This window comes from Argiope bruennichi, chromosome 7, assembly GCF_947563725.1.
Source record: "Argiope bruennichi chromosome 7, qqArgBrue1.1, whole genome shotgun sequence".
Classification (NCBI taxonomy): domain Eukaryota; kingdom Metazoa; phylum Arthropoda; class Arachnida; order Araneae; family Araneidae; genus Argiope; species Argiope bruennichi.
Window position 1 is genome coordinate 124,096,898 of NC_079157.1, and position 12,682 is coordinate 124,109,579.

General features: G+C 29.9%; 1 protein-coding gene across 1 annotated transcript in view; it reads right to left on the reverse strand.

Annotated features, from left to right (window-relative positions):
- Positions 1-7,736, reverse strand: part of LOC129975864 (phenoloxidase-activating factor 2-like) — a 48,233-nt gene extending 40,497 nt beyond the window's left edge. The window contains exon 1 of the mRNA XM_056089113.1: positions 7,358-7,736. The gene's annotated coding sequence lies outside the window, so the exon portion shown is untranslated. The remainder of the gene's footprint in view (positions 1-7,357) is intronic.
- Positions 7,737-12,682: the final 4,946 nt, after the last annotated feature.

Genomic DNA, 12,682 nt, shown 5'->3' on the forward strand with positions numbered 1-12,682 from the left:
ACAAATATTTAAATGTATGCATAAATATTTAAAAATTAAAATCGTAAAATTTTAGAAAAGGGGTAGCTTTTAATATCTAGTTTGACATGCGGCCATGCTCTCACGCGATGAAGCCACGCCCTGGATTTAACACTATTCATAAAACCATGAAAATTTTAAATTGTTATTCAGTTAAGTAAATTAATGGTGAATTTTTGTATTTAAAAAGCACACCAGCTTTCATCAGATACCGAACCAGAACTAAGCCACCACAACCGCTCAATAATTCACGAATCAATCGATAATTCCACGAATAAAGTTTTAATATTTTTTTTCTAACTATACCCATCGTCTGTTAACAAAACTTACCGGAAATGCCACATAATGGGCACTCATTCGTACCAAATGAGTGCAGAAGATGTTTATAAATTTCCTAGTACTAATAAACCCTTTGAAATACGAATTCATTGAAACCCCCGTTAGTTGCGATATTTAACACAGTATCAATACAGTATAAATATGCCAAATGTGATGACACACAAAAAGAAAATTGAGCAATTTTAAAAGAAACTTCGATTTCATCACTAGCAAAAATGGCGGCAGTTGTGAAAATATTTTGTTTCCAAATAAATATTCATTTAATTTTAGAAGGATGGGGAAAACAGCTTTTTTTCAATTGAACACAGCTTGAAAAAGATATAAAAACTTTAAGTTACTTTCAGCGGGTGTTCCGAAAGACCATTTGAAAATTTAAAATTACGTTTAGTTTTATATTTTTAGAGCAATATTAGGAATATTTTTAGAACGGACCTCGTAATTTAGAACCGTGGTCAGATGAAGAGAACGACAGATAAACTAATAGCCTCCTTTCCAAACTTCCGCACTAAACCACTATGCCCCTACTAATTTAAAGTGCACCTGACTCCCTTTACAGACCTGTTCTTCGGTGGAATCGGGTCACAAACTAAAACCCTCAGCTCGGGAGGCCGATATCTTACTAAATTTAAATCTTTTAAACAGAAACTCGTTCCTAGGAATCATATTTAATGAAATATTCTCGAGACATGAATTATTATCAAAAAGCCGTCTGCTCTTTTGAAATGAAAACTGAATGAGTTATAAAAATCTGAATGTCACTAATTTAAAAAAAACGAGCGCGAATTTAGACCACTCCAAGAAAATACATCCATCAACGTCAGGATTTTCTCCAAGGCTGTTTGGCCAAAAATAATGAAATTATTGATTGTCTTAAAATAATGATGTTCATTATAAATCTGTCAGTTTTTGTCGCAGAAAATTGATTTTTTTTTTTTAATTTGAAAGTAATAGTGTCAAGAATATTTTACTGAATATGATCTGCAGATCTGATGGATTACATAAAATTTAAGTTTCATGATTATCCAGAAATTCTCAGAGAAGATAAAAGATTATTATTTATATTACTTAGAGCATTTTCTTAACTATTCGAGGTTCTTCGAATAGTTAAGAAATCATATATTTGAAATTTTGGATGTTGTACATATGTTTTTATGCTGTAATATTTCCGGGAGTTATAGTAAAAAGAAAACCTCCCCAATCTTATTCAAATTTTTATTTACTTAAAATTTTGAATAAAGTTTCAAAAAAAATGACTGAAGTGTACTTTTCCACAGTCAAAAGGTATGCGGTACTCTAAGATAAAATGGTGTAGCCCATAAAGGAACTAACGCAGAGCGACAGAGATACATACACATACAATCCTCTTTATTATTAGCAGAGTTGAATGTGTGTGCATGTACATAATAGATAATTAGAATTAAATTTGTCATATTTGTGCAGATATATATGAAATTTTAAATAAAATTATTCATTAAAATGTAAAAGAAATTTTGATGTTTTTTACACACAAAAAAAAAGCAATTTTTTTTTTTTTAAATTAAAGCAGCTCAAATTTCATTTTTGTATCATCTTTAAATTCAAAAGAGTATCTTTTCAATGATTCAATTTATTTCAAATTTTAAAATATATTTTTAATTAAATTTAAAAAGCATTTTAAATATATTTAAAGAAGTGAAGGTGTGAAGGCATGACTTATTTTTCAATAGTAAGTTTTGATTTAAGGAGTGATTTTTAATACAATTTTGAAATTTTATTGTACTTACAACTAAGTTTTAACTTACAAATGAGCAATGAAGAAAATGGCTTGATAATAATGATGCAAAAACTACAGAATTATTATTAAAACTGGCCGAATGAAAATATGTCTTCATTCTTATTGGCTGAAAATTAATTTTTTTATTGTAGCGATTTGAATTTGATACAGAATCAGAGAAATGTTTGTCTGTCTGAATTTGATGTTTAATGTATTGCTTTAATTATAAAAGTATTCTGTGGTTATTCATGACTTTGATAGTGAAAGATTCTATTTTCTGTGCTCATATTTTTAAAAAAAACACATTTGGTTGCAGCAAAAATGCTTTTTGTATTTGTTAAAATTTAATCACTTTAGTTTCAAATTAAAATTATATATATTATTATATATTTTCACCTATCTAAATGAAACATAATTCCATAAAATATTGAAGTGAGATTCACCGAATAGTTTATAATAAAAAACCAATAATTTTAAAATCCATTTTTTAAATAAATTGGGGGGGGGGATACAAGTAGAATTGAACGATATTCAAAAATTATTCTACAAAACTTATGGATTTATGAAGTCAAATAGGGCAAAACTGATGATTTAGAAAGAATTCTAATATTTATTAGATATAAACCACAGCGAAATAAACCTTAAAACACTGTTTAGATAAATGTGATGTTTTTAACTTAAGCTTAAAATAGAGTAATGAACACCAGAATTTAAAATATATCAAAAATGCAAAACGCTATCTTTTAATGGCAAGATCTCTTAGAAAAAGTGACAGAATGATAAAATATTCTGAAATTTTTAAAACTATTTAGAAAACAGCTCGAGTTCTTTTCAAAACTTAACATTTTCTTAGTACTAAAAATCAAGGAAATAGCTTTCGAATATTCATAAACGAAGGCAAAAACAAAAAATAGGCAAACAAAACAACAAATATTCGGCAGTATTAATAACGACATTCTCATGAAAGTGTTCCATTAAAAATCTGGATGGACGTTGTAGTTGCATTTATTTTTCAATTTTGATAACTTTATTTATTTTTATTATTAGAAATCACTCATCCAAAAGATTTTTCTATTTTAGAAATGGGAGTAATGAAAACAAGAAGAAGAATATCAAGTAATCAATTATAGCGTAATGATCTTGTTTCCATCTGAATTGGATTGCAGAATGAAGAAAAACGACAATGATATTCAATTATATTTACTTTGGGTATCTAAACTAGTAAATAATTTTAAAGAAAAGCGACTTTTTGAATTGCTATTTTGCAACTAAAGCTTACTAAAATCCATATTTTGTCCGATTTGGTTCCCTTATTGTAATATTAAAAATATTATAATAGACAGGAGAACAAAATAAGTATTTGTAGAAGAAGGTAATTCAATTTATAGTCACCCGATATAAGTCAAATGCGCTGCACCATTTTAATTTTTAACAACGAGCAGCATGAGGTTAGGTCCTGGTGTCGTGTGACTATGATGTCAGTACAGAATTTTTTTTTACGTCAATGCATTGCCGAATTTGTGCTATTCTGTGCACGTAAACGTATGAATGAAAGCTGGTATGAATGTAAGCATGAATATTAAGTATTATAATAATCAATTAATCGTAAGAATAAGCAATTAATCAATTGTTTATTATTTTAATTAGTACTGTATAACGCACCATTAAATTAGGTGCGGTGAAATTTTCTCATATCAATAAAGAGCTTCATTTCAAACTAGTTCATATTAGAAAAAGAAGCCCTGGAATCTGTCCATACCTAAGCTTGTCTAACTTCACATTTCTTTCTTATCTTGTTATATGTTATTGTAAAGGATTTATCATCAATATAATAATTACTTTTTTATGTACTTATGAAAGAAGTATGGAAATAGAAACCGGTTTATTTTTCAGAAATTAGGTCTTGAAATCCTAATTTGTGTGTTGAGGGGGAAAAGGCTTAAACTTAACTTTTCTTAAGGTGAAATTAAATGAATAGTTTTACTTTGAATTTATGAAAGTGAAGTTTTTATCATCATAAATCCTTGAACTGATTTTTTAAAAACAATTTAAAGCCTTTTTATTCTCTCATGCAAAAGTGCAGTATAAAAGAGGTGAAATAGTGCTATGCATTTAAGAAAAAAAAATGCTTGAAAAATGTTACGACTTTCAACATCATCGATGTGCATCATTCCGATATTAAAATTTTTTTCGACATAAAATTTCATGATATTGATTGCTATCTGAAAGTTGCATTATCAAATATTTTAAACATACACCAAAGAAAATGTATCACAAATTTGTTTTACTTTTATAAACCTGATAAAAAAAACACCAAACCACAGAGAAAATTCCAGATGTATACACTAAGAAGTAAGATCTGATAATAAGATTATTTTTACATCAGTCTCATACATCATTAAGTCATTTCACACATCACAGACAGTTCTGCAATTGTAAATTGAATAAAGAGTTTATAAGGACCAACTTTTCTTGGTTTATTAAATGTGAAGTGAGGATGATTCTTTTTCGTTTATCCAATTTATTTCCTTAAAGATTATTCCAACTTTTTTGGTCATTAAATGTGAAGTGAGGATGATTCTTTTTCATTTAACCAGTTTATTTCTTTAAAGATTATTCTTTTTTTAAAATCATGATTTTCATGATAGTACCCCCTTATGGTTCGCGCATTATGTGGGGGAATATCCGACATATGATAGTATAGAAGTTTTATGAATAAGAAATAAAATCGCCCGATTTTTTTAAAAGATCTATAAATAAAAAGTGTAAATATTTATACAGTTTTATCTAAAATTCGCATATTTTATTAAAATAACCAGTATTGTTAAACTAATTCAACGAACTTAAAATTCACATATCTTTCATGCTGCTAGCAGCAGTCGTTATAAGTCCCACCGGAGCAAACTGAGCTCATCATTATCTCTGTAATTCTCAAAGATTTAAGTTCTTGCAGAGTTGAAAATATAACCCACTGTGACGTTTTTCATTCTTTCTCCAAACAGTAAAACAAATATTTCGTCCATTTTTTTTGTCCCGATAATTTCGCAAACTTTTGCATGGTTATTATTCCAGTTTCGTCAACACTGAAGATTCATTTCTCGATGAATTTGTACTTGAAAAAATTGCTTGTGAAATTTTTAAATAATTTTTGACTTTCTCCTTGTTAAAATATTATTATTGCAATTTATTGAAATCGGTTTTAATTTGGTTCGGTTTAGCAAATTCATAAGCACCCTTTCTTATAACAAAAGGGGACCACTTCCTAGCTTTGGAGAGTGTTCAACGATTTCTTTTTTCTTAGGAATTGAGAAAATGGCTTCCATCTATTTGTTAAATTACGGCTTGTATAGTAACTTTAGGGATTCCCCTGAGTCTTCAGCCATTAAAAGTTCTCTGTAAAAAGCCTCTTAATGACTGCTTCAAAATTGAACCTGGGCGCGGTAAACTGGTGGTAAGGTTTTGACATCGGAACCTGGAGGGACTCAGGTTCGAGATCCGATTCCACTGAAGAACCGTCGTGTAAGCGGGTCTGGTGCACGTTAAATCTGTCGGGGCCAAACGTCTTTCCACTGGTGTGGTGGGGAGATTTGGAGAGGGAGTGCCAGCTCACGTGTCGTTCTCGTCATCTGACCACGGTTCAAAATGACGAGGTCCGTCGCAAAGTAGCCCTCGTGTTGCTTTAAAACTGGATGTTAGAATAACTAAACTGAACTAAAACTCAAAATTGAACCCAACTGCAAGACCCCTTATTCGTATAACATATATAATGTTAAGATATCAGTAGAATTATTAAAGTAATCAGTAAAGTTATCAGTAAAATAATAACTACTATTTTACTGCTAACTGCTCTGTGTTGAATCACTTCGCTTGGGTGGCGATTCAACATAAAGCTCCGTGCACACATTTGCTCCCTTAATCCACATCGATGGTTTTTTGCTGGAGGCATATATGCGCCCATAACATTTAACGGGTAAAAAAATCCATTAAGCAGAGGATTTTTCATATGGGGTAAGATCACACACCAGCTACCATGATGCGCAGAATTAATCCACGCAAAATTTACTGATGTCTCCGTTCTATTAAAAATAGCTTTTGTTTGTGTTTGTTTAGTTATATGACTGTCCCGTTTTAAAGCAGCACATGGTTATTTGGGGACAGACCTCGTCATTTTGAACGCGGTCACATGACGAGGAAGACACTTCAGCTGGCATTTTTGTGAAAATCTGTGGAAGTGAGAATCTATAATTAACATGAAAAAATTGAAAACAAAAATTAACGAGTAGAACAGATGATGCAATTATCCACTTCTTATATCAAATTTTGAATTTTGTGCAGATAATTTTACTGTGCTTAACTATTTATTAATTCTATTATTTTATTTTATAATGTTTAAAATAGCACCGCAAATGATTTTTATGCAATTTTGTAGTGTGCAAGGTTTTGAAAATGCTTGTTTTTTTAATTTGTGGAAAATGGGAAACTTTCAAGTACCACATAATATATGAGTTTTCATAAATCGAATTTTAATTAATTACACTAAAATAAAATCAAATTTAAATTGATTTCGCATTTTTTCATGAATTTTTAAAGAAAAGAAATATTTGGCTTTTGGGAGAATATTTCCTTTAAAAAGGAGTTTTATTGAATTTATAAAAATATATTCATAATATATCATGGACTGCACGAATAGTAATTTAGATTTGAAATGAAACAATTGATTCTTCTGAAGCATTTACAGAAATATATGCTGTAAAAATATCATGATTAAAAAAAAATTTTGAATTGAAGTGTATAAAAGAGCAGAAAAAATACTGATAAAGAATCTGATCATTCATTTTAGAATAATTTTCTGTAATATTTTGACTTAGTTAATCTTTAAGAATTAATATTGGGAAATGTCCGAAAAAAATTTATTCAATATAAAGTTTGTTTGCAATTACACGTTTTAAAATTCTTTTTTATGTTAGATCAAAAACTATGTTATATTCTCATGAATTCGTTACCAAAAATAAAATTTAATTAAATCTAATTAGATCAAACCATGTGATATTCTCATGAATTCATTATCAAAATTAAAATTTAATTAGATCAAACCATGTTATATTCTCACGAATTCGTCACCAAAATAAAATTTAATTAGATCAAATCATGTTATATTCTCATGAATTTGTTACCAAAAATAAAATTTTACAATTAATTGTATCATCTGTAAATAATAAAAAAATAATAAAGAAAGAATCACCTTACCTAAGTATGAAGAAGAAATGATGATCTTTCGTTAATATCCTTTCTGGTTTTTTTGAAAAACAACCTAAGCGATCGTTCGAGCAATCAATCGCCGTCACTCATTTCAATCAAATTTCGCAACTTGTTACCGAATTCTTTAAAAAATACAAAATTTCTCTCCCGCTTTGTTCGCTAACATGGGTAATGAGGTAAATTTCTGACTTGCAGATTTCCGGCTCGAAAAAGCAAAAGGCTCCGATTTGTTCTCATTCGCGTAAAGAGAGGTTCGGGTGGAAAAGTGGACTTTTCTTCGGTCCAGTAGGTCAGTCTAGCGGACTTGAGCTGCTGGGTGAGAATGAATCGAGGAAACGCTGCTTTCTGCTGGGATGGATGCAGAAAAAAGAAGAAACGAGATCGTTTTGCAATGCCCTCTGGCAAGGATTTCCGGAAGTCAGTGAAAGTTAGTTAAGAGATTCACCTTTGCTGGAGAGCACATGCGCAAGAAAGAAGAAGAAAATTAGATTTAAAAAAATGGAAAGAAAATGAGGTGCACACTTCATAATAAACTCACTAGAAGTTCTGGTGGATTTCTAGAAGCTCGTTTGGAATTTTCAAAACAATCTTTCTTCTGTTGCGAATGAATCGCAGTTGCAAATGTTTAGAAAAGAAAAACAGTTGAATCTCTTTGTTTTTTGTATGCAAATAATTCAAGAAAAGGTTCATGTATAACAGAAATCAACATTTCTTGATTGATGAAAACAATTCTCACGTTATTTGAAATAAAATTACCATTTGTACATTTGAGAGAATCTTTATGGTTTATCAATAACTATTATTTCTTCTTTTATCTATGGCAATGTCTATTATTCGATGAAAAATAACTAAAAATATATTTCGATAATAAATTTTATTATTTATAAATGACTATGTTCCTCAAACATTGATGCTTCTACCGATAATGCAGTCGACTGTTTTGCTAAGCAATCGATAATATTGGAAAATTTGACATTATCGTTAGATTTCTCTTCGACAACCCCAGCAATGTTATCCGTCGGTAGCTTTTGAATCAAAACAGTTTTACTATAGCAATACTATCGATGATCAGTTATTATGTAGCGAATAATTTATTATATATATATATGGATTAATACAAATGTATAGTGTATACATATATGTAATGATCTTTCTTAATTTAATTTAAATCCTAATTAATTTTTTTAATTTTATCTTAAATTAGCCCACTTTATCTTCGTTTTAAAATGTCCTCTTATTGTGCGATCCAATCTTTTTTGTTTAATTATTTCTAACACGCGCTTAGCAAAATTGCTGACTCCGTTGATTCTCACACCCGGGAATGAAAGGATAAAAACCTTCAACACCTATGAATCTTTCTTTTTAAAAGATAACAAAGTCGATAAGTGGCAAAGAAATCGCTATCAGAATCTCATAATAAAATCACTGAAGGGTCAAATTTCGGTCTGCTTTGCTCTGGTGTCGCGATCGGGATTTACGCATTATCTAATCACTTTTTCCTTTTACGTAATAGACCTCCAGCGTAAAATAAGTTGAAATTCATTCCAAATTTACTTCTTTTTCGCCCCGCATCTGCAAAATTATTTTTACATATATATAACATAATTTTCTGTATATTTCTACATATATGAGCATTTTTACATGTGTATATGTATTCAATGTATAGTACGTACCAAATTCTCAATGAAAAAAGTATTAACTATTTTTCCAAGTATCTGGTCGAATTTAAGTTCTTAATATCTAAATTAATAGTGTTTCATATCCAAATATATATATATAATTAAACTAAAAAGTGATTGAATATTCATTATATAATTTAAAAAAATTCGAGGAGATTCTAATTAAATTGAGAATATTCGTGACTTTGTATTTGGAACGAAGAATTGAATATTCGAGGCCCCATGCGATGTTCTAATCACGAAACTGGGATATCAGTTGCTTACTGATGAAATTAAATCAGCCCTACATACACTTATTTTAATTCAAATTGGAGGGCGGATGTTGATTAAAGGAGCACTTTAATCCTTTTATTTGATTTTAGATATTTGCCAGAATCTGGATTCGATAACAGACATACATTTCCAAAATTTTTATTTAATCAAGTAAATTTATTTTAAAAGATTACAGACTTTGAAGAACTTCAAGGAATTTTTCGTTGAAAGCGAGGAAGCTTGCGGAGCTCGCAAAGCTAATAGGTTGCATTTCATGAATTACAAGATCTAATAACTTGAAATTTCCTTAAATATTCCATTTCCTATATCATCTTATTATTCTGCTTGAAATTTTTCTGATCAATAGATATATATAAACGATCAAAGATATATATAAGATATATATAAAGAGAACAGCCTTCATCATTATCATTATACTGCAAGATATACCGAAAAATACTTTTCGTTATTCTGCAATCTACAAGACTGATTAGGCTCTTACATATATAATATATATATATATATATATATATATATATAGCCTAATCAGTCTTGTAAGTAAGGAATTCTAGGATTTTTTTTTATTTCCTAATCCAAATCCCACACTTTATTTAATTATTTCTAACAAGCACTTTGAAAAATTGCTTAGGTTTTAGTTCTCACACCACAAAGAATCACTAACGCTTACAGCATATCTTACAAAAATACTTAAGATTCCCTTTCCTATATCAAAATGTGTTAAAGAACAAAGGAAGAAAGAGAGTTTGGGGGCTTTATATAGTCCTGATTATTTTTTAAGAACACATCCGAAGAGTATTGCTTATTCGAATTCCTCTGACTCGGGTGAGAATCCGTTGCTCGAATATCCAAAGCTTCTGCTCGTGAACATTAAATACTTAACATCTTTAAACTTATACGCAAATCGCTTCTCTAACGTTGTCAAGCATGTATTTACTGCTAGTGGACTCAGTTTTGAGCAGTTATCGTAAACACTGCTACAAAAAAAAAAAAAAAAAAAAAAAAACTTCATTTTTCCTTTTTGTCTCTTATTTGCTGTGTTTCCATCCCTCCCCCTTGTCACTTCCTGGCATACATTCCTATGCAATAAATGATTGTCATACTATCCTGCATCAAATTTAAAAATTTGTAAAATGAATTCGGTACCACTCTAAATATAGTAAGATAGCGAAATCTGATGGGTTTTTTTCCATACATTTCTAGACATTTTGATCAAATTTGACCGTTTGGTTATTTTCTTTGCATCGAAAGAAATTTTTTAACTGTTTAAGAAGACGGAGCGATGAAAATACATACATTAATGAAGCTTCAACCCATCAACTCTTATAAATTCAAAGATAGCAAAAAGTGCATTTTCCGACAAATTTCCCCCTGCGAAATTCTGGGCGAAATCTGCCTTTTCGTTAACATTGCTTCAACTTAAAGAATAGGTTAAAAGTGATTGATGGTAGGATATGACAGATATACATATTTAACTAGTTTCAGACGAATTGGACTTGCATGATAACGATTCTTTGAAGAGGGCGACATTATTTTCTGTTTCATCAATTACTGTTCATCCCCTAAATATTCTCCTGACTGAATCTTGACTGTACAATGTCTAATATTGAAAATTATTTCCATGTTGAAGTGTAAGAATAGTTTGACAAGTCTTACATGGAAAATATGAAACGAATGTGTAAATTAAAAATGCCGGATACATATGATTATATCATATATTTAAGGATGGCATTCCATTTAATGAATTTTAAACAATTAAATGTAAGGGCCTCAATCAACGACTTCATTAACTGCAAAATATTAACAAACACATGCACACGCACATATAATATATATTGCAGCTAATGAAGTATATTTTTGTGCGCTATCTTGTATGTGTGCGGCATCTTTTGTGTGTGTGCGTTATCTTTTTTTAACACCGTGTGCTTTTATCATACCAAAATTTAAATAAGCACGCTAGCTTATTTAATGAATAATTTGTGTGCTGATATTGAAAAATTAATAGAACGTGTAATAGGTGAATCAAAAAATCACTGTAGACGGTTGGATCATATTAGCTCAAAATTTTATTTAATATTTATCATTATTTTGATTATAATTGTTATTTCAGTCTTAATAAATGAATAAATTTTTAGAGGATGTGAGAAATGTGCAAATTGCATTTAATAAAAAAAGAATAGTTGCTTTGGTATTTGTCTCGGGATTTAATTTGTGTAGCCAAACTCTATTCTACTTATGACTTCAGCTGTAATATCAAGAGATTTTTCCTACCCTTTCTTACAGTGAATAGGGACGAATAATGTTTGCTTATGATGCTTGCGCTATCTAGAAAAGCAAAATTATGCAATTTGTAAAGATCATGCACTTAGAATAGTTTTATTTTAATTGCTATTTAATCCAGTAGATATAAAGTCAATCCTTGCATAACGAATCATTCATACTATAACGAGCAAAACAAAAGTTTTAAAAGTGACTCGCTTAGTGATCAATAGAGTCACAACGAAATGTTAAGAGGAGGTATCATGACTTCACGTGTTAGACTGGCTTGTGTCAACGTATTGAGTGCTTGTTTGAAGAAAAGTCCTTATATTTACATAGAAGAGATTTTGGATGGATATCGTTGTCGAACGGAACTACGAGGAGTTGAAGCAAGAGCTTGCGGAAACTTAATCAATGATTTTGTCTTTGGCCAGGATTGTGGGGTCATAGCCAGATAAATAGCCACGATATCAATGAGCAAGAGGAAGAACGGAGACAGAATAACTGAAGAGCTTAAGGCGTTACATTCTGAGTCACAGCAAAAAGCTTAAGAGGAGATTTACTTCGAGAAATAAACAGTGAACGCAATAATACAACAATCATTCAATGAAATAAGGGTAATGCTGTAAACATGGCAATTTATTGTAAACGTGTCTTGAGAAACATCGTTCTGTAGCTATGCGCGCTACAAATTTATTTAATGATAATGTTTAACCTTTAATTCATTTAAAGAAAATAATTACTGAAAAGATAATTTATTTAAAGATAGTTTTATTAAAGATAATGTGTCTCATTTTCGCCAGATTTTGAAACGCAGCCAAAAACAAATGTCTTTAAACAATTTTCTTGTAATTTAAAACTTATAACGCATATTTTTTACATAATAAAAAAAATATTTGAGTAATTCTTTTTCGGAATGGGACACATTGTTCCATTAAACATGGATTCCTACGAAAAAATTGTTTCGCAATGCGAGTAAGGCTCGGTAAATGAACTATGCTCATTAAGCTAAGCTCCATTGCACAATATCAAAAAAACGAAGTTTTTCTTAAGATGTATTTATGGAATGAGTAATATTTCTATTTTCATGCTTCTAATCTGATAT